Consider the following 22,074-nt stretch of genomic DNA (forward strand, 5'->3'; position numbering starts at 1 on the left):
GGTCACAAAGCGGACAGTGGAGTGTGCCGTAAAAATAGTGCTGTTGTGCTGTGACTCAGTGACTGCCTTGTTTGACTTACAAAGCTGCTGGTGCTGGTTTGAGAGGTACAAAATGTCCACACAAAACCCCTCAACCCTTTTTTCCCCCAATATTTTTTTTAATGATTGCTCATTCACTCACAGCCATTGCCCCATTCCATCTGCTGCTTATCTGTGTAATTTTGTTTATCTTGTGTGCTGAAGAATGCTGTGTCTGTATATGAAGCCATGGGGTGGGGTGGAGACAGAAGACAATGTATATTTTTCAAGGGGGCCCCATAGCCCCATTAGGTCCAGGCTCCGAAATTACATAGCTGCACCCCTGCAATAATTTTCTTTTCCTGCACTTAACTGATGATGAATTACTGAAATTAGTGCAAAAGAGGTGGGAAAATTTATTGGCTGGCTAGCAAAAGGATTGGCTGAAGAGGTAGAGACTGTCTTATTTGTTTTCTTTTATTCATGGTATTCCTGCTTTTCTGGCAGAAGCAAAGTAATACACTTGTATGCTATACAAAGTGTTTCACTGTCAGGTTAAGACAGGAGAAACTATGAGATCTGGGTTTTTATCAAATATGTTCAGCTAGTAGTAGCTGAGCTTGTTGTTGATTGGGCAAAGTAATTTCCCATAGATTGCACTTATAGAGGAATAAAATATATGTAAAAGATTTTTAAATTAATGTGCTTGCAAAAGAGAAGTACCAGTTGGACATTTGTAGGATTCAACTTCAAATATTATCCTTTTATTGAATAATGGCATATGTAATTGGATGCGCTCTTGGCTCCAACCCAGCTTGGTCCCACTGCACTTGGCCCCAACTCTGTACTAGCATGATCTGATGTCATTAGACCACATTGCATGCCAGCACAAGAACAGGGCCACCTGTTCTCACTGTCAAATGAACAGCGATGTATGTGAGGCGAAGGGGGCACATGGGCCCCGGAGACTGGTGGCCCAGTTCCATTATAGCTATGCTCCTGAAGGTGCCCATTTCCACAACTGATACCTAATATTCAGTGCATCCCCAGATTGCTATCTGGTATTCAGCGTCGAAACCTAAAGTTGTATCATGTTAAGCAGATAGTACTTAATTTAGTACTATAGTAGATTTTTAGTAGATTTTTATTTGATGGTTTTGTATTGAAGAAATTCATCAGGTTTTAAATTGGCAGGATTTGTTTGTTTCAGCGTGAGGAAGAGCAGATTCTGAATTCCAGTCAACAATGCACATTTTCCTGCTTTTCAACAGATTAGACAAATGTCAAGCTACTGAAACATGTAGTTTAGACCCAAATTTGTTGTTATAGTGGGCTTTCAAATCCAAATTGTGCAGATTCCGTAGATATGTAATTAGCTCAAAACCAGTAGAGGCACAGGTAGAACCAACAACGTGGTTACAAATTGCTGGTATTTAGGGAGAAATATCTATATAACAACTCCTTAGATTATTATTGCTATTCTGTTTGTGCCCATTTCTTGATTGATAGCTATAACTGTGAGGGGAAAATTGGTCTATTAAACTGGTGTGTCTGACAAATCATCCCTGTACGTAATTGCTTGTGATTTGCAAAATGATCTGCTATTGTAATACAGAGATTGATTTTCACACTTAGAAGTGATGAAGAGCCATTTTCAGAAAAGCCCATTTAAGTATCATCTGGTGGCTAACACCAGTTTATATTTTACTGTAGAGAAGTGTGTCAAGCTTGAGTTTGTATACGCTAAGGAAAACCCCTCTTTCTTTTCACCAAGCAGTTTATAGAAACATAGTTGATTGTCCTGTAACTTTTAGCTGACAACCCATTGATCTTTTTCATTGTGCATTAGAGGCCTTGTTATTTCTTGGCTATTTAAATGACAAACTTGCCCTTTCCTACTGGTGAGCGGGTTAGTTCCAAATATGTATAGTGCTTTAATAGTGCAAACTGTTTTGTTTAAGGATGGGCCACTTGTATTGCAATGGGCTTCAGGTTGTAAACACATTGGAAATGAAAGTGCAGTTTTTAACTATAAAATTTGAAATTGGTGCACTATAATTGCTGAAAATGTGAGCTGAGAGTTACAAAGATCACTCTTCAGGTCTTACCTCATCCTTACACTCACCAGATGAACTTAGACTTTGACTTAATGACTTCCTTACCTTTTATAGCAGGTTTTCTCAAATTGAAGTTTCCAGATATTGTTGGGTTAGATCAGTTCTGCACAGCATTGGTCCCCCTGCAGATGCTGGACTACAGATCCCATAATCCCTCTCTATTGGCCACTGTGGCTGGGAATGATTGGAGGACTCTTTACAGGACTTTTGTAAGGCTTCTAAGATAATGAAGCTCTTCTCACGATCGGTGAGAAGAGCTTGCGGGCTATCTGCGGGGAAGGTTTTTTTTAATTTACCTTCCCCACAGACAATCTTCCGTGGGTCCCTGGGTGGGCGGATTGCCTGCCCGGATGAGCACCAGCTCTCCTGTGGCTCCTGCTGGCGCTCCTGGGGTCAGGGTGCTGGGATGCATCGCTGCATGTTGCCCTGCCCCCAGGAGCCCCAATAATGTAAGTGTGGATTGCATTGCTGGGAGATCCTCCCCCCGAATGTGCCTGCTGCAGCTGCAAGCAGCCGCTGCAGAATCAGAATTTTAAAAAAAGAGAGATTAAGGGAGCACTCGCTCTCTGCCCGATATAGTACCAGCGGGAATTAGAATTGGCAACCTTCTGCTTGTCAGTCAAGCATTCCCCCACTGCACTACTAACTGGCCTGTAATTTCCTGTATCCTCCCTGGATCCCTTTTTGAAAAGGGATCATCTCAAATTGGCCAAATTGGCAGTTTTGCTGCCATGTAGCTATTGGGATCAGGCCCAATCCGGTGGTTCACATGAGCGTGCACAACTGGGCTTGGCTCCCTTAACCTGGTTTTGCATGCTCGTGTGAATAGCCTCGCATGCGACATTCTTTGAACCCTTGAGATGTACAGAATTGCTTTTTATAATGCGGAGCAATGTTGTTATATCTTGTTTATACACAATCAGTTCATTATAACGCAATGCAATTTCCCTACATATTCAGCTCCAACCTTTTTTATGCATTAGGAAGTAAGAGAAGAGGTCATGAGATATTTGGCATCTTGGTACAAAGCAGGAATGGTGTGACACAGTGTGATCCCTCATTGGGGCTTCCAGATTCCGGGCAGACTCTGGCAGGATGGCAACACCAGCAAGCTCTAGAAATATCCATGACACTTGGTTGCCCAGGAGCCTTTTTAAAAAAAGAAAAAAGTTATTGGAATCTAGCTATTTCAAATATGTTTCCAGCCTTGACACAAACAGTTGTTCACATCTGCCATCTGGAACCCTCGGTTTGGTTATGCAGTGTATTGAAGCCAAATCACCAGGGGCGTAACGAGGCTGGAGTGGGCCCAGAGACAAAATCTTAAAATGGGCCCCTCGCTGATACACACACACTCACTTCACATGTGACTTGCCTCTGGGGGGCCCCTCGAGGCGTGGGGGCCCCCAGGCAGCCGCCTCCCCTTACCTAATGGTAGTTACGCCCCTGCAAATCACATATTACAGCACACATGGAGTGATTGTCAAAACATGCCTCCCTGGGTTGACCTCTTCCTTCTTAACACATAGTTTCACTTAACTGTGACATAATATGTCATGCCAGGCCTCTCAGAGGCCAATTGCGCAGGGCGGTGGCATCCGAAATGGCCGCCGCACCGAAGGCCCGAATGGGCCGAAAAACTAGCCAAATGGGCCGGAGGCAGTGATAATGGAGGCCAGCGGGGGGAGGGGGAACCTCCGCAGACCCCACCACCACCTCACAGACCCCCCCCCCCGGGACTGGACTGAACCAGGGGAGGGGGGTTCAAGGGAGTGCCCGGCCGAACTGGCATGGTCATATTTGAGTCTGGTTGAGACTCGAACCAAACCGGACCAGCCGGTTCCGTGCACATCCCGACTGGGCATTTCTCTGCCCCCGTTGCCAATGATGTACAGTGGAATGTGTGGAATTTTCATGTCACTTGACCATGCCATTGCATGCTTAAGTGAAACTGCAACTTATGGAAACATGATGTAAGAAGGCCTTTTTGGTGGTTACTCCTTTTCTACCTTAGAGTGTATAGTTATAGGCTCACTGTTGGCCAGACAACTTGTGGCCTGCCGTGAACCGTGAGTCCTCACCAGCACAACAATGCCCCCAATAGCAAAATGTTGGCTGAAAATTGTGGTTTTTAATCTTTTTCTTTCTACAAAAGGAGCCATTTTGAGGCTCCTGAGTTCAAAATGGCAGTCGGAAATGACCTCCGAGGTCATTTCTGGCCTGCGGATACGTGAATATTAATCATTTAGTTGCTGATTTTTTCCCGTGTATACCGAAGTCGGGTGCCAATTATTACATAGGAAGCTGTTCACATGAGCAGCCAAGCCCAGGTTTGGGCAGCCCAGCCTCTTGCTTGCCTGCCTGCATGAAGCTCGGGGATTAAGCCCAATCCTGGCAGTGCCTCGGCCCCAAGCCTGGGAATTTACCCCAGGCTTTATCCTGGGTTGAAGGGCACAAACGTGCCCTTAACCCTAGTTTCAGTATTGTCTCTCTGTGTGTGTGTGTGTGTGTGTGTGTGTGTGTGTGTGTGTGTGTGTGTGGGCTGCAGGCAGCCCATGCACACACAGTGCCAGGTGGCAAGAGCACCCGGCTGAGGAAGAATCCCTCAATGCATCATGCTCCTGGCTGACTTTTTTTCTTTTTAAAAAATTGTGTTTGAAGCTCAGTATGGTTTATCACTTTCAAATGCGTACTTTATTCCCAGGATTGATTATTTATTTATTTGACATATTTCTAGCCCGCCCAAAACTTACATCTCTGTGCGGTTGACAATAAAACATGTAAAACATCCCCCCCCCCGCTCCATTTCTGCGGATTTTCTGGTGAGATATTTTGGAATATTGATCAAGAGCAGCATATCAAAGCGTACCAAGTACATTTTGAATGGATGGTTATTATTGGAATAGATGGTCATAATGGCTTCTGGTTTTTCCCTATTGAAAGCTATTTAGAAAGCAGCTTTTCATCAGAGGATGTAGAAAAAATTAATTTAGAAGAAGGTGCTTTGGGGAAACGTTGGCGGCGGGGGTGGGGATGCAGTATTATCCACTATCTGTCAAAGGGATTTTGTAGATTTCCTTTCAAGGTAATAGGTGGCTATTTGCAAAGTAAATATATATCTTTATCTGCAGAGGAATTTAGTGAACACTAAAGCTGAAAAGAATGTGCAACAGCCCTGCTGGCTTTTCCATTTTGTAGAGAGAACCAATATTAAGTTGCCCTTGACAAGGAACCCGTGGATACATCGATGTATACTCTTTCTTTGTTCTTCCTAGCAGATGTGTGAAGTCTAGCACCTTTTATTCTTGCAGCCCTTCCTCCAGTCCCTGCAGATTTTCTGAAGAGTCTTGTGGGGTGGAGGGAGGCAGAAGAAATTCAAATATTATGAATCTTTTAGAGTTGAGTAGTAATGTGCTCTTTGGTGGCTGGAAAAGCTCATCAACTAATGTGTTCAAAATAAAACCAGTGTCTCACCATACGTCTTGATTTAAGCAGCAGTGTTGCTCTTGAGTTAAGCCATTTTCTCATGAACAAGTCCTTGCCTATAAGTCAAATGCAATTCAATGGTAGGAAATGCTTTGTGTTCTTTTTAAAAATAAATAAAACACATTTAATCCTTAGAGCCATTTAGAATCTGGAAAGCAACTTGTTAAAAACATAAAGCACATCTAATCCTGTGAGCTGCTCAGGGGCTAAAAGAGGAGCTTTTCTGCTATTGCATGATTAAGTCACATCTGGGGAGATGAACTTTTAGGTGGGTGCAATGCCCAGGCAAGCCAGGCATTTTATCCCAGCCTGTTCACACTGAAGTTTAGGTTGACATTCTCCATCTTAATAACAATGTTATCCATGGAGAATGACACTACAGAGCTCAGTCATTTTATAATTTCCAGACTATTATGTAGTTTGGGATCATGGAGTGCTTTGTGACATTTTTCACCTTCTCTAAAGTGAATTACTGGAGAAATCTAGATTCACTAATCTGTCATGATTAAGTTTATAACTGTGTTGTAATAAAACGTTCTTTTTCATAACACTGGTTATATGTGCGGGGGGGGGATCAAGATCTGTTTCTCTTCTGATTCAGGTGTGTAGAAACCATTTGTTGTATTCTTCAAGGTAGATAGATGTACTTACCACTCAGAGCATACATATTGCTTGGGAAAATATATGTTTCTAAAGGAGCTGTTGATCTTTTGTGATAGTTTTTATTTACCCAGCATTATTAATGAGTACCAGTAAAGAGGTTGGATATAACAATGGATGTGTGCAATGGCTATATACATTCTCTTGCTTATTCATATGATCAGGGGCATATCTATGGTGGGGCAGGCAGGGCACGTGCCCCGGGTGCCACTTGAAGGGGGGCACCATTTTGTAAAATTAAAAAAAAAATTTAAAATGGCTGCCAAAAACAAAATGGCCACTGTGCATGCCCAAATGGCCTCTGTGAGGCCCTAGGTCATGCCAGGCCTTGCAGAGGCCATTTGAGCATGCGCGGTGGCCATTTTGTTTTCAATGGCTTTTGTTGTTTTAAAAAAATTATTTTTAAATTTGGCCACCGCACATGCTCAAATGGTACCTGTGAGGCCCTAGAGGCCAGCGGGGTGAGGGGGAACCTTTTCAACCCCCCCCACAGACTTTAGGAAGCCCCCCAAAGGGGCTACAGGTTAAACTTTTTTAAAAAAATAATAATATAATATAAGACACTGTACACATATTCAGATTGGCACTATGTACAGAGAATAAGGGCTTGTGAATACTGAGCTGACGCTTATGAGCTAGGATTGTATTCATTTGCTCTTACTTTGCTTCTTGTGATAAGTGAGTTAAATGTGATGTCTTGCTAATATGGCTATTAATGGTGAGTTTGTCTTTGAATCAGTGTGAAATCCTTAATATTAAGGCCCACTGGGAGTTTCTTGCTCTCTTTCTCTCATTTTAACTGTCTTTCTGAAAGACTAGAATATATTCCAAGCAGTGACACAGTTTACTCTGCATATCCTTTAATTATTTTCAGAGTATCTGGGAAAAGTCAAATTCTCCATTGATTTTTAAAACTTATGTAATAGTGATGCTACAATGCATGGTAGAGAATTAGATAGGCACTTCTAGTTTTCCAAGTACACCTCCACATAGTATTTGGGTATTTCATGAGCCCCAGGATACTGAAATTTGTAGTTTTCCAGCATTTTTTGGTCTGGCTAAGTCCACTGCTAAATAGTTTTTGAAATATTAAAAGATTAACAAGCCTGACTTGTATTTTTCAGCTGATATTATGGTAAAGTTATCTGAAAGATGGGTGTCAGATGCTTGGACAGGGGGTGCAATTTCAGTGCTTGCCCTAGGCGCTATTTTCCCTAGATACGCCTCTGCATATGATTCCCAAGTTACCTACCGTTAGTTCACACATACTCTACATGACTTGATTACTTGAGGAAGTGCATCTGAATATGTGGATTGACTTGTATGAAAAACAGTGTGTTTGAGGTGATGTGAAGGTGGATTCAGACATTCTGCTGAATTAGCTGTGATGTTTTGAGGTAGTTCTACTTCAATAAGTAAATCTTATATTCAGGAGGAAACATCCTGGTACCTGATGGGGCAGGAGCAACAGTCTTCAACTGGTAAGTGCTCAGGACTCTAAAATGATAAAAAGATAATCAAACCATTTCAAAACTATACCTGTAAATAAAGTGTAAATAAATTGATAATCATTGGTTTATTATTAGAAACAACAGTGACTTGTATTTCTTTTATCAATGCTTTCACACTGCCTGCAAAGCAGAACATAATATTCTTCTTCTTGATCTGATAGCCATTCTACAGCTCATATAACTCACTCATACAACTCATAACTGACATATCACCATGACATATCACCCCTAGAGATGTGCAAATGGATTCGAGTTGAATCAATTCAACCTTGAATCAGGGTGATTTGAGTGATTTGAACTCAAATTAAATCACCCCTAGAATAAAGGGCCTGATTCAAGCTCAAATCGATTTGAGTGATTCGAGTGGCAAGTGCCATTTTGGAGGGCTATTTCCCCTTGCTTATTGGTTTTCTGGCACTGGCTTGTGATTGGCTTGAGATCTCCTTGCTTCTTGTTTTTATTTTTTATTTTATTTAGCATATTTCTATACTGCCCAAAACAGAGGTGTAGCAAGGTTGGAGTGGGCCCAGAGACAAGATTTTAAAATGCACCCCCCCCTGAAGCTCAGCTCATGAAGTAAAGAAATCTTAAATGAGGCTGAATAGTGGCATATATATATATATATATATATATATATATATATATATATATCTATCTCACAATAGAACATCATCCTAAATTATTTTTTAAAAGGTTTTATAAATTGTGGATGATGCAAGTCATTTAATGATACTAGAGAAAGACATGCTGTTCTGGTAGCTCCAGGTCTTAACACTCACATCAATTTCGGAGGATTAATACAACTGAAGGAAACCCGGGCGGGTGCGCAGCTGGGGGAGTCAGTCATGTGACTTGCCTCTGGGGTCCCCCGAAGGCAGTGGGCCCCCAGACAACTGTCTCCCCTTCCCCTATTATAGTTACACCGCTGGCCCAAAATGCAAGTTCTCTGGGCAGTTTGACTTGTTTTCATTCAACTCCAGTGTTGTCATGGGCAACTGTGCCCCAGTTGCCTGGGGGAGGGAGGGGGAGGCCAAAGGAAGGGTTTTCAAAATGTATATAAGGAGCTGCTTGGAGGCAGAGAGCCAGAAAGCCACTGGTGCTTCATGAGAGAAGGATCAGAGAGAGACTGCAGCAGCAGCAGCACTGAGAGCAGAGACTGGTGGTAGTGGTCTGGGTCTGCCTGCCTTGCCCAGTGAGTGGAGAGATAGATAGAGATGCCTTCTGGGCTTATCTGTCCCTAATTGTTTCCCTTCTTTTAATTTGCAGTGCCAACAACTGCTTTTATCCCCCCCCCCATTGTTGTTTTTTAATTGTACCATCCCCAGTGGCTTTAACCGGGTGCTGCTTGGAATTTTTTCCTTTGGATTTCTTCTTGCTTGTAGCCAGCCCCCAGTGGCTTTAATAACTGGAGTGCTGTGCTGATTTTTCTCTCTTTCTTGAAGCCCCAAAGTTCACCTCTTTGCTTCTGTGTGTCTCATATTATTAGTATTAGTATCATTTTATATTTGTTTATTATTAGGCAGTTTGGTGTGTTCTGTCTGGTGCCAATCCTGCCAGTGCCAGGCTCTCTGATTCCCTTTCCACCCAGGGTTTATTTTGGTTTGGTTTTGATTTGATTTTTTGGGTGAGTCAGTGCCTGACTGGTGTCCACCTGTCCTCCCCCCAGCTATTGAGTCCCGGTGTCTGCTTGGCCCAAGAGTTCTTCCAAGAGCAACATCTGGCAGACTCCAGCCAAAGACACTGGAAGCCTCCAGTCAAAGATGCCAGATAGGCGAGCCCCACCCCCTGGGCTTTGGTCAGGTAACAGGTTAGACTTCTTTAAAGACTCCTAGTTCAGGGAAGGATTAGGTGCATAGTGGCAGTATGGTAGGACAGGAGGGGTGGGCTTGGGTTAGAGAGGCCACAGTAATCCCCTGTCCTTTGCCTCCCCTTCCCCATTATTACTCACAGTTGTTCCTGTCTTTAAAAAACAAAAAGTCTTCCCCAATAAAGCTTGCCTCTTTATTTGGGGATATTTAATTTTTTCTACTTTCTGTGTGTGCAACACAGTGCGCTGTATGTGGCACACCAAACATAAATAGACCATCCCCCAGCCCCAGCCCCTTAAAGGTGCTTCTTCTCCCCCACCCCACCATCAGAGTTAGGGCTTAAAATTTTTAAAACACTGAAGACATCCAGGAGGCTGCAAGGCAGAGCCGGAAGCAGAGTGGTAGGCAGAGGGAAGGTTGATGCTGCTGATGGTAGTGGTGGGCGATGGCAAGAGGGGCCTACTCCTCAGGTCGACCCCACTGATGTAGTTGTGTGCAGGCTTCCCTATCTTGAGGAGCCTGATCCTGCAGCATTGCCGCCTGTGGCAGCTGAGGTAAAATGGGTGGGGGGGTCCTCCTCTGTCAGAAGAAGCTCTTCCTGTGGCAGCAGAGACGGTGTCATTGGCTACCAGCCCAGCCAGAGTGCTCTTCCCATTCTCCCTAATCCCCGTTGGCAGTGAACCCCCCCTCCCGGCTGAGACTGAGAAGGAGCAGATCACTGCCCATGCAGTGGGAGGAGAGCTGGTCTTGTGGTAGCAAACATGACTTGTCCCCTTAGCTAAGCAGGGTCCACCGTGGTCACATTTGAATGGGAGGCTACATGTGTGAGCACTGTAAGATATTCACCTTAGGGGATGGAGCCACTTTGGGAAGAGCATCTAGGTTCCAAGTTCCCTCCCTGGAAGAGGCGTATCTAGGGAAAATAGCATCTAGGGTAAGCACTGAAATTGCGCCCCCTGTCCAAGCATCTGACACCCATCTTTCAGATACCTTTACCATAATATCAGCTGAAAAATACAAGTCAGGCTTGTTAATCTTTTAATATTTCAAAAACTATTTAGCAGTGGACTTAGCCAGACCAAAAAATGCTGGAAAACTACAAATTTCAGTATGCTGGGGCTCATGAAATATCCAAATACTATGTGGAGGTGTACTTGGAAAACTAGAAGTGCCTGTCTAATTCTCTACTATGCATTGTAGCATCACCATTACATAAGTTTTAAAAATCAATGGAGAATTTGACTTTTCCCAGATACTCTGAAAATAATTAAAGGATATGCAGAGTAAACTGTGTCACTGCTTGGAATATATTCTAGTCTTTCAGAAAGACAGTTAAAATGAGAGAAAGAGAGCAAGAAACTCCCAGTGGGCCTTAATATTAATGATTTCACACTGATTCAAAGACAAACTCACCATTAATAGCCATATTAGCAAGACATCACATTTAACTCACTTATCACAAGAAGCAAAGTAACAGCAAATGAATATAATCCTAGCTCATAAGCGTCAGCTCAGTATTCACAAGCCCTTATTCTCTGTACATAGTGCCAATCTGAATATGTGTACAGTGTCTTATATTATATTAATTTTTTAAATTTTTTTAACCTGTAGCCCCTTTGGGGGGCTTCCTAAAGTCTGTGGGGGGTTTGAAAAGGTTCCCCCTCACCCCGCTGGCCTCTAGGGCCTCACAGGTACCATTTGAGCATGTGCGGTGGTCAATTTTAAAAATAATTTTTTTAAAACAACAAAAGCCATTGAAAACAAAATGGCCACCATGCATTCTCAAATGGCCTCTGCAAGGCCTGGCATGACCTAGGGCCTCACAGAGGCCATTTGGGCATGCACAGTGGCCATTTTGTTTTTGGCAGCCATTTTTTATTTTAATTTTACAAAATGGCACCCCCCCTTCAAGTGGCGCCCGGAGCACGTGCCCTGCCTGCCCCACCATAGATACGCCCCTGCTCCCTGGCATCTCCAAGATAGGGCTGAGAGAGATTCCTGCCTGCAGCCTTGGAGAAGCCACTGCCAGTCTGTGTAGATGCCGCTGGGTTGCCATATTTTGCTTTTTAAAAGCCAAATTCTGGGTTATGGCCCCTATTTCACATGAATATACCTCTCAGTTTTTGGCAACAGTGGAGATGGACCAATGGTCTGACTCAGTATATGGCAGCTTCCTATGTTCCTACTTCCACTACCTGGACCTTCTCAGCCCTGGATGGAAGGCAGTGGTGGTGGCAGTCCACAGAATGAACAAGCAGCCCCAGTACCACCACCATCAGAATAGTCCCGGATCGATAGGAGCCTGGTGTGGGATCACTTTGATCTCTGCCGTGGCTACTCACACTATGCTGCCTGCATCCAATGCAGCAAGCAGGTCAGAAGGGGTAAGGACCCCAAGTGTCTTGTGACATTGAGGATGCTGCAGCACCTGTGATGTCATCTCCTAGGGGTCCATGCTCCTACTGGCAGCAATAGCCCTGGCGTCTCCTTGACTAGCGGCAAGGCACCAGCTGCTGTTCCCAAGCAGGGGAAGTTGCCTGCACAGTGGGTACAGTTGGTGGGCAAGCGGTCTGGTTGCCCAGAGCCTCATCTCATCACTCAGGCCGTTACTGAGATGATCGCTTTGGATGACGAGGTTTGGATGACCAGTTGGTAGAGAATGCCAGATTTTTGCTGGCTACTCTGACTGCTTGCTTCCAGCTACATCCACTCATGCATCACCTTCAGCAGGCGGGTGGTGCTTTCCTTGTACTATGTGTGCAGGGGAGGCCATGTCAGGGCTGCTGCATGCAACAGCTCCAGACGCCAGTGTATACTTTACTGCAGATTAGTGGGCCAGTCCCAGAGGGAGGCATGCTGCTTTCCTGTCCTTCACAGCACACTGGTGCTGACCACTGACCGTATGGCAGATGATCTGTCAGTGGACATGGATCACCAGGTGGGAGATAGCTGTCCAGGCAGCCAAACCTTCATCGAGGGTTCAAGGTCACCAAAAATGCTGCCAAAATAACTAAGGCATCTGAGCAGGGCCGGTTTGTGTCCATCTCTTGTGTGGCACACACTCTGAATCTGGTCGTGCGGGATGCACTTGGCTTTTCTGGGGCTGTGGCCAGGTCAGACATCCTCACTGCAGGTCCTGGGTGCCAACCTGCTGCCGCCACAGCTGCTCTTGTGGAGAGGTGCCACAAGATAGCAGCTTTCTTCCACTGGAGCGAAAAGGGTAGGCATATGCTCAAGGAGACGCAGCTTGAGCTCTGCCTAACTAAACACCTGTTCCCTCGGGATGTTCTGACTGGGTAGAAACTCCATCTTTCTCTTGCTTCAGCACCTGCTGGAGTAAGAGGCAGCCATCCACAGCCTGGCAAGGAGGCATGCCTTGGAAGTGTGTGACCTATCCAATCAGGATTGGGTGTTCCTTTCTGAGGTTGTCTTGGCACTTGAGCTATTCTTTGTTGCCAGAGCTGCCCGGTGGGCGCATATCACTCCCCTTTTGAAAGAGCTGCGCTGGCTACCAATTTGTTTCCGAGTCCAATTCAAGGTTCTGGTTTTGACCTTTAAAGCCCTTAATGGTTTGGGCCCAGAATACCTGAGGGACTGCCTGCTCCCAAGGGTTGCTGCCCACTTGACGAGGTCATCTGAGGGGGCTCTGCTCTGGGTGCCAACAATGAAGCAAGCTCAGTTGTCGTGCAGGTGGGACAGGGCCTTCTCTGTTGCTGCCCCCAGATTTTGGAATGCTCTCCCGGTGGCTATTCGCTCCTTGGTCTCCATCATGGCTTTTAGAAAACATGTGAAGACTTGGATTTTTACTCAGGCTTTTATGTGATTGTCTCCATTGCTGCTTCTTTGTATATTGTATGGTATTTTTATCTATGTATTTTAATTTTTTTTAATTAGCTCTGTTTTTATATTTTAGCATATTTTAATTGTGTAGTTTTAATAGTCTTGTTTTAACTTTTTCTATGTGATTATTTTAATGAAAGGCAGTATATAAATTTAACAATAAATATATTAATAAACAAACAAAAACAAACAAACTGTCTTTAGGCTTGCTCTGATTGCATTTTAGGGTGTGGCTGATCAGTCTTCCAGGACTTGCCTTTTGTCCTGAGATCCTTGTTTACTCCACATGGAAACCTAGGTTCATTCAGTTAGAATGCTAGAACCTTGGACGTATTCTGTACCTTCTCAGGGTTGGTAGCAAGACCTCTGGATCTAAAATGGAGGCTTTCCATCTGGGTTTGTCTCTGTAATCGTTTGTTTCTTGGTGGATGTTAAAATTCCTAAATGGAGGGGAAGCTTTCTGGTAACGATTCTGCTGCAACAAGTATATAATTCAGAGGAAGAAGCAGGAGAGGAATAGTATGAAGGAGACAGAAGAAGGGGTTTTGGTGGTGTGGAAAGGAGACCCAGAGAAAATAGCATGATGTACAGTAGTTCTGTGTGAAGCTACCTTAATAAAGGACTAGACACATAATGACTAAATTTACTCAAGGAAGTCGCATTGAAATGAAAAGGATCAGTTAGGCATGCCTAACTTTTCTTTTTATAATTTTAATGGGACTTCCTCTGCTAAATTTAGCCATTGGCTGCCATCCAGACTAAATTACTCCTTCTAAATTACTCCTCCTATTGAAATTGAGCAGTCCTTTAGAGCAGGGATTCTCAATGTTGGGTCCCCAGATGTTATTGGACTTCAACTCCCATAATCTCCAGCCCCAGTGGCTTTTAGTTGGGGATTATGGGAGTTGAAGTCCAATAACATCTGGGGACCCAACGTCGAGAATCCCTGCTTTAGAGTAACACCTGCGTACTACTGAGTGACTTTGTCTGGATGTCAGCTTCATTTAAGTTGAGAGTCTCTCTCTCTTGATTGCATTATCAGTATAACTTGAAACACAGTCTGAAATGGATGATCAGCACATCAAATTCAGTCCCAAGTATATAACTGTTCAGTCTTGTTATATTGGGAACATCATTTTGTTGTCAGAATTTCACCACCACTGCATAGGGTTGCCATCTTCCAGGATTGGCCTGGAGTGTCCAAAAATCAGCATCAATCTTCAGGTGACTTTTGAAAGCAATCTTGGAGAGTTTAATGGCTTGATCATCAGAGTTAGCAGCCCTAGCACGGTATCATTCTCAATATTTGGAACAGAAGTAGGCTTATACATTTTACAATTTCACTACCTTCTGCAAGAGCATTGCATCTAGTTTTTATAACCAGAAGGGATGCCTCTAACAGATAGTTCTCACATTCCAGTGTTGTGTGGTTGCCAGTTCCTCAATGCACTGTGCTCCTGGTGTGGTGTATTGAGGGATGCTGGAGGACTTTCTCGTCCAGCTCCCTGCTCTGCCACTTGCCACAGTGCTGCTTGTGTGCCGCTGTGGGGCAGAGTGAACTGCGGTGGGTGATCCTGTGCGGGGAGGCAGGTAGGAGCCTGCCTCCCCACCAGCCCTCCCTCCCACCGGTGAGTATGGTCATTTGCACGACCTCAATATGTACAGCATAAATAAAATACATTGTCATGCTCTTCTCACGAGCAGCCTAATCCAGGCTAGGGCAGCCCAATCTGAGTTAGGCTGCTCGTATGCAGTGCTGGGATCCCTGTGGCTCCTGGTGTTGCCCGCCCACCTAGCCCCACTTTGAAACCTGGCTTTTAGCCGAGATTAAGGGCGCGAGTGTGCCTTTAACCATGGCGCTGGGATAGTGTGTGCTTGAGCTCACAAAAAGATGGGTGCCTGTCTCACAGGGGCGCCTGTCTCACAGGGGTATCCAACAATGCACCATGCTTGTCATGTGGTGCATTGTGGGTTATCTGGAGATCCATGCTGCTTGGAGCAGGTAGCATTTGTTGGTCGTCTGGGAGGAAGGTAAATTGGACCCCCCCATGCCTGCCCGCATGATCATGTGAATAGCTTCAGTGACTATATCGATCTTAAAGGTGTTCAAAGTGGTTCACATACATTTACTTATTGTAATCCTGCAACAACCTGTAAGGTAGGATCAGTATTATTACTATTATTATCATCATCCTTCCAATGGAAAGGTAGGTTGAGACTGAAAGAACAATAGTTTAGGATCTGATGTAGTGATGCTTGACTTTGCAGACACTACTGCTGCTTGAACTTAAGTGAATAGAGTCAAGATGGCACAGTCCACCTCAAGCAGACCCCACTTAATTCTGCTTGTACCCCTGCTCCAAGCTCCCCATCCCCCTTCTCAAGTCAAAAAACCAAAACAGAACACCCTGTTGTAGAAGAGAGAGGTGGTGATAGAGAAGGCAGAAGGGGCTCCCATAGATCTATGGAACATCCCCCCCGCCAAGGTTCTTGGGATGGCTACAAATTCCAGGATTTATTGCCAAAAAGACACTTGGCATATCTGTGGTTGTCCCCACTCCAGCCACCTCCTCCTCCCACATCCCGTAGTGTAATTTTTTTTTTGTTTGGAGAAGGTAAGAACAATGGAGGGTGAGGTTCAGCTAAATACTCAAAAAAGCCCCTCAAGGACTAAGTGAACACCATCCTGCTTGCCTCAAAACCACATCTAGTTTCTTTGAGTCCTTGTAAAGAATGCTTGCAAAAGCCAGATAGTGTATATAGGCCCAGTTTGCCTCAGTGTCAGTTTTGCCCTGTCACAAGCAAAACCCACCCACCGTACTGTTGCAAAGCAGGAACTGGTTGCAGGAGGGAGCCAACCACACGATCACACAGGCAGGCGAGCAGGCCAGCCCAACCAACCAGAACTTGAAGTGACACTTCTGAGCATGCTCAGGAGCCTGCTGCCAGGATTGGGGGAGTTGTAATCTTCTGAAAAGGAATGTTCACAAAACTCAAATGATCCCTGACGAGACCAAGAAGGTGTTTACCTATCTCTAATTGCCACCTCTTCAATATAACATGTACAAACAGTCTTCTTCTTCTTCTTCTTCTTCTTCTTCTTCTTATTATTATTATTATTATTATTATTATTATTATTATTATTATTATTATTATTTCTTGTTTACACAGTCAGACAGGTGTTATTGACTGGTTTGTTTTATCCAGACATCGAGTCCTTCCCAAGGAGCTGGGATTAGGGATGTGCAAAACGTTTTGGGCACAGAACGATCTGTGCCCGAAATGACCAATTTCGGGTGATACGGAGCCGAACTGAATCACCCATGATGAGACCCGATAATTTTCGGACTCGAAACGAATCACCCCTGTTTCGGGTCCAAATTTTTCGGGTGTTTCGGGTCTCCTTTTTGTGCCCTAGAAAAGTGCCAGCCTTGTCTTCTTCTTCCCCCTCCGTTTTCAGTTTGTCTCTTTGAATTTCCCGCCTTTTTGCCTCCATTGATTTCAATGCAGAAATTGCTTTCCTTTGACTTTAATTGAAAAGGTCCTGGGGCCAAAAGAGTGGGGTGGGGTGGTAGTGCCTAATGGGTGGATGTTACCACCCCAATTGCAGAGGGATTGGACAAAGGGCTGATTTTTGGTGAATTTCTGAAGTTTTAGTGTCTTTGGGGCATATAGGGGGCATAATGTGGGATCTGGGCCAAAAGAGTGGGGTTGGGTGGTAGTGCCTAATGGGTGGAGGCTACCACCCCAATTGCAGAGTGATTGGGCAGAGGGCTGATTTTTGGTGAATTTCTGAAGTTTACGCGTCTTTAAGGTTTTCCCCCATTAAGTATTATGGAGGGTGTATCGCTTCACGTCGGGGGGAAAGGGGTGGCCTAGAGCGGTGTGGGGTTGGTGGTAGTGCCGGGTAGGGGCAATGAATCGAAGGCTTTCTTGTAGTCAATCCATGCAACACTTAGATTGGTTTTTTTTCTTCTCTTGCAATTTTCTAAAATCATTTTGTCAATCAGCAGCTGGTCTTTTGTACCTCTGGTGTTCGGGCAATTTCCTTTCTGTTCAACTGGAAGTTGTTTGTTAGTTAATAAGTGTTGCATCACTTCATCTGCTATTATTCCAGTTAATAATTTGAACATGGTAGGCAGGCAGGTTATCGGTCTATAATTACTTGGAAGTTCACCTTTTGCTGGGTCTTTCATGATGAGATGAGTTTTCCCAGTTGTTAGCCATTGTTCAATATCACCTCCTTGCAAAATGTGATTGAACTGTTTTGATAGTTGTTTATGAAGGCTTGTTAGGTGTTTAAGCCAAAAGCCATGCAGTTCATCGTCACCTGGAGCAGTCCAATTTTTAATTTTCTTTGCTCTTTCACTTATTAATTCTGGTGTTATTATTAGATCTTGCATTTGTTGATTACATTTTTTGACATCTTTCATCCAGCCTGCTTTTTTATTATAATCTATTGGATTGTCCCATAATTTCCCCCAGAATTGCATTGTTTCTTCTTTATTTGGTGTTTCTACGTTTCTTGCAGTTTCTCCTTCTATGCTTTGGTAGAAACGTCTCTGATTCGACTGGAATTGGAGATTCTGCCTGTGTTGTGTAATTCTGGCTTCGTATCTGTTAATCTTTGACACTGCTGTTATTTGCTGCTTTATTATTTCCAGGACTTCTCTAATTTTCCTTGAATCTAGGTGGTATTTTTGGATCAGATTTTGGATCAGATTTTGGTGTTTTCATTCTTCAGCTTCTTGTCTTTCATATCTTTCAATTTACTAACATCTGATCTAAGTCTGGAGATTTTATTTTCTAATCTAATCTTCCATTTAGGTGATGTACTACTTTCTTTTTTTACATGTCCATTGATCTTATATCCGAGCTCTTGTGTTGTTGTTGTTGCTGCACTGTACATTAGTTGGTTTGTTTCTTGCAAATGATTGGTTGTTATTTCTGCAAGTGCAGCACTGGCATCTTTTAATACCTGAGCGAGTTGTTTTTTGGCAACTGTTTTTAGAGCTGGAAATCGAACCCTAGTGGTTGTTTGGTTCATGTGCTCAGTTATTTTTTGCTTTAGTTCTTGTTGCTTTTCTGTTAAACAGCATTTGGGTTTTTGAGGTGAAGGCAAAGGGGAGGTTGCCTGGTTTTGATTTTGAAACAGTTCAGCAACAGTGGCATCCTCTGTTTCCAACATCTCCTCCTCCACCTGCGCCTGAGCAACTGCTTCAGTTGGTGGTAATTCTTCTTCCATATCTTGAGCCTGTGTTGCTCTTTGCAGTTTTTCCAGCTCAACTCCTGTGAATACTTTATTTCTTATTATGAATCTTCTCTGGTCTGCTAGCCTTTGTTCTGTTATTTCTGTATCTGGATGCTTCTCTTTCCAAATTTGGTACATTCTTTTTAAATAACCTCTTCTAATTGGACTAGACTTGTAATAGCAGATCATTATTTCCTTGTTGGCATTTTTCCTATATTGTTTTCGGTTAAGCGACGTTTCTTCCAGTAACTTTGCTGTCTTCAGCCCTGGTTGCTCAACTGAAGATCCTGAGTCCTGTAGCCCACTTGCCACCAGATGTCCAGGGACTCCAGCACCTGGCGTGGTCCTTGTTGACCCAGGCGATGACCGATCCGGTATAGATTTATTAAAGTTACGTCTCACCATATTGTTGTTGGGAGAGGCACTCTTTTTCTGGCTCCTCTGGTGAGACCTGTCCAGTATGGTTGGACGTCTGGCATAGCTCTCACCTTCCTCAGAGCACACAAGCCCCACAACCATGCCAAGGTAGTGCCTCACATCATCATCATCATCATCATCATCATTATTATATTTTATTATATTATATTCATTCATTCATTCATTCAATTTCTATACTGCCCTAACAAAAATGGCTCAGGGTGGTTTACACAGAGAAATAGTAAATAAATAAGATGGATCCCTGTCCCCAAATAAATAAGATGGATCACTGTCCCCAAAGGGTGCACAATCTAAAAAGAAACAAAAGTTCGACACCAGCAACAGTCACTGGAGGTACTGTGCTGGGGGTGGATAGGGCCAGTTACTCTCCCTCTACTAAAAAAAGAGAGAATCACCACGATAAAAGGTGCCTCTTTACCAGTACTGTCATGTAGTGAGTGTTTCTGCACCGATCATACATCAGTGATGGCTCCTAATTGAGGGTGGGGGAAGTTACTATGTGATGCTGCTGCATGATGTGGAAACTTATTTTTTTAAAAACATTTCAGAGAGATGGAATCTCATCGTAAGGAAATGGTTGTAGAGTGAGTAAAATAATGTCTAGAGCAGAGGTTCTCAACCTTGGTTCCCCAGATGTTGATGGACTTCAACTCCCATAATCCCCAACCCAAGGCCATTGAGAGTGGGGATTATGGGAGTTGAAGTCCAATAACATATGGGGACCCAAGACTGAGAATCCCTGATCTAGATCAGTGGTTCCCAACTTGGGGTCCTCCAGAAGTTGCTGAACTCCCATCTTCTCCAACTATAATTTATTGTGGCTGGGGATGATGGGAGTTGTTGTTCAGCAACACCTGGAGGACCCCAGGTTGGGAACCACTGGTCTAGACCACCTCATCTTTACTTGAAGGAATTTCTCACTGCCCCTTCTGTGAATGAATTTATTTCTTCCTCCAGGTCTATTGAGCACAATCCTTTCCCCTGAGCTAAAGAGAAATAAAAATAAAAGTGCCATAAATTATGGAGGCTTGGAACTGGATGGGTAATAAATCCATAAAATCAATCTGTTGTCTGCTATGAAGAATAAGCTACTTCTTTTCCTCTGGCATATTCAGATAGAGCATATATCACCAAATGAAATATTGCTCTTAATTAACCAGCACTAATGTAATTGAGCATTTTAGTGGATAAAGTGAATTGAGAAAATCCATAGGAAATGTGGTTTTCCAGGAGTGCAAAGTATGTATTTGGCATTGTATTGCTAAGAGTTTTCTGCTGCTCAGAAGGAACCACTACAAGAATGGCAGTGGTTAAAATCCAACCAAATCAACAGTCTAAGATGTTGGTTCTTTGCATGTTAAGAATCAGTTTAGACGAGAATTGAATGAAATGCCACTCCCATTTCCCCCATTCCATTTGAAGGTGGTGAAAAGATGGGGCATATCTGAGCACATGTTGAAGGGCCTGAGGGGGCAACCGGGCTTGGCTGCAATCACGCTGCTCAGGTTGCATGGTCAAAGCAGGGTCAGTTAAGGCAGCTCCTGGAGCCACTGGCACTGCTATAGGAGAAAAGGATAGTCCAGGGTGAAGACAGGGAAGACCCAAAGTGGAGAAAAGGCATCTGGTTTCAGCTGGTTTCGTGAAGAGCTGGGCTTGTGTGAGAAGTGGACCTGACTCCTCACAAGGCTTGTGTTGAGTGCCAGAAGATATTCAGAGGCCAGTGATGAGGCAAGGGAGGATGTGGACTGCTGAGAGCCCCTAAGATTGAAGGCTTGAGAAGGTTACAGGGAGGATAAATATGGGGATAGGGAGCAGGATTGGAAAGGTGAAGGAAGTTCCACACTCTTGACAGGTGTTCTGTTCTCTACTGAGGCCTCTCAGGCAAATTATGGTTGTCTTGTATCCCAAAACATGTGAGGAAATCATGATCTGACAGTATCATCTATGTAATAATCTATGAAGCTCTTCTCACGATCAGTGAGAAGAGCTTCTCGACGGTCTGTGGGGAAAGTGGGTTTGCCCGACCCTCCCTGCAGATGAGCACTCACCTGTCGCTGAGCGGGCAGATCAACCAACCAGACGAGTGACAGCTCACCTGTGGCTCTCCCGCACTTCACCGTGCCTTGCCCGGCATGCAGCACCCCACCCCCCGGAGCCCCAGTAATGCACCACGTGCGTGCACAGTGCATTTCTGGGATCCCCCCTCCCCCTGAGTGTGTCCACTGCAGGTGGAAGCACCCACGGCCAACACACAACCCGAAAAACCAGGTTAACAGAGCGCTTGGTCCTTTAACCTCATTAGGTGGGCTTCTGGCTATGGAGTCACTGGGTCCGACCTCAAGCCTGTGGTTCTCACATGCAAGCAAAACTGGGCTGGGTTCCCTTAGGCCAGTTTTGCTTGATAGTGAGAATAGCCTCTATATTTGATAATATTTGCCAATTAGGGGTAATTATTCAAGGACTGATTTAGTTCTTATCTTTATTTTGCTGTGGTGTATTCTGTTATAGATACTTTGCTTGGGTAGGTCATCGTAATAATTCATTTTATAAAGATGAATAATAAATTAAGTAACTTACATGTAACAGCAGTCAGTGAGGCTATTCACACAGGCGTGCAAAACTGGGCTAAGGGAGCCCATCCCAGTTTTGCATGCTCGTGTGAACCACTGGGATCACGCTCGTTCCTGGTGGCCACACGGCGACAAACTCACCCAAGTAGCCTCCATGTTAAATGAGGTTAAGGGAGCAAGCACTCCCTTAGCCTCATTTCTTTGCTTGTGCGTCTGCTGCAGGTGCTTGCAACTGTAGCAGGCACACTCAGGGGGAGGGTGGCTCCCAGTAATGCACCACACATTCACCCGGTGGATTATTGGGGCTCCGGGGGTGGGGTGCATCCCTGCACCTGACTCCCAGAGCTGCTGGGTAAGCTGCGGGTAGGTATGTGC

The 22,074-nt window shown here is 44.3% G+C and overlaps 1 protein-coding gene and 1 long non-coding RNA gene across 6 annotated transcripts in view; one reads left to right on the forward strand and one right to left on the reverse strand.

The window, feature by feature from the left end:
* The window catches only part of PDE1C (phosphodiesterase 1C), a 427,197-nt gene that overhangs the window by 247,811 nt on the left and 157,312 nt on the right, over positions 1-22,074 (forward strand). The window lies entirely within an intron of this gene.
* LOC128331564 (uncharacterized) overlaps positions 3,130-22,074 on the reverse strand; it is a 136,975-nt gene continuing 118,030 nt past the window's right edge. The window contains exon 3 of the long non-coding RNA XR_008310350.1: positions 3,130-3,284. This is a non-coding gene — a long non-coding RNA (uncharacterized LOC128331564). The remainder of the gene's footprint in view (positions 3,285-22,074) is intronic.

Source organism: Hemicordylus capensis, chromosome 6 (genome assembly GCF_027244095.1).
Source record: "Hemicordylus capensis ecotype Gifberg chromosome 6, rHemCap1.1.pri, whole genome shotgun sequence".
Lineage (NCBI taxonomy): Eukaryota > Metazoa > Chordata > Lepidosauria > Squamata > Cordylidae > Hemicordylus > Hemicordylus capensis.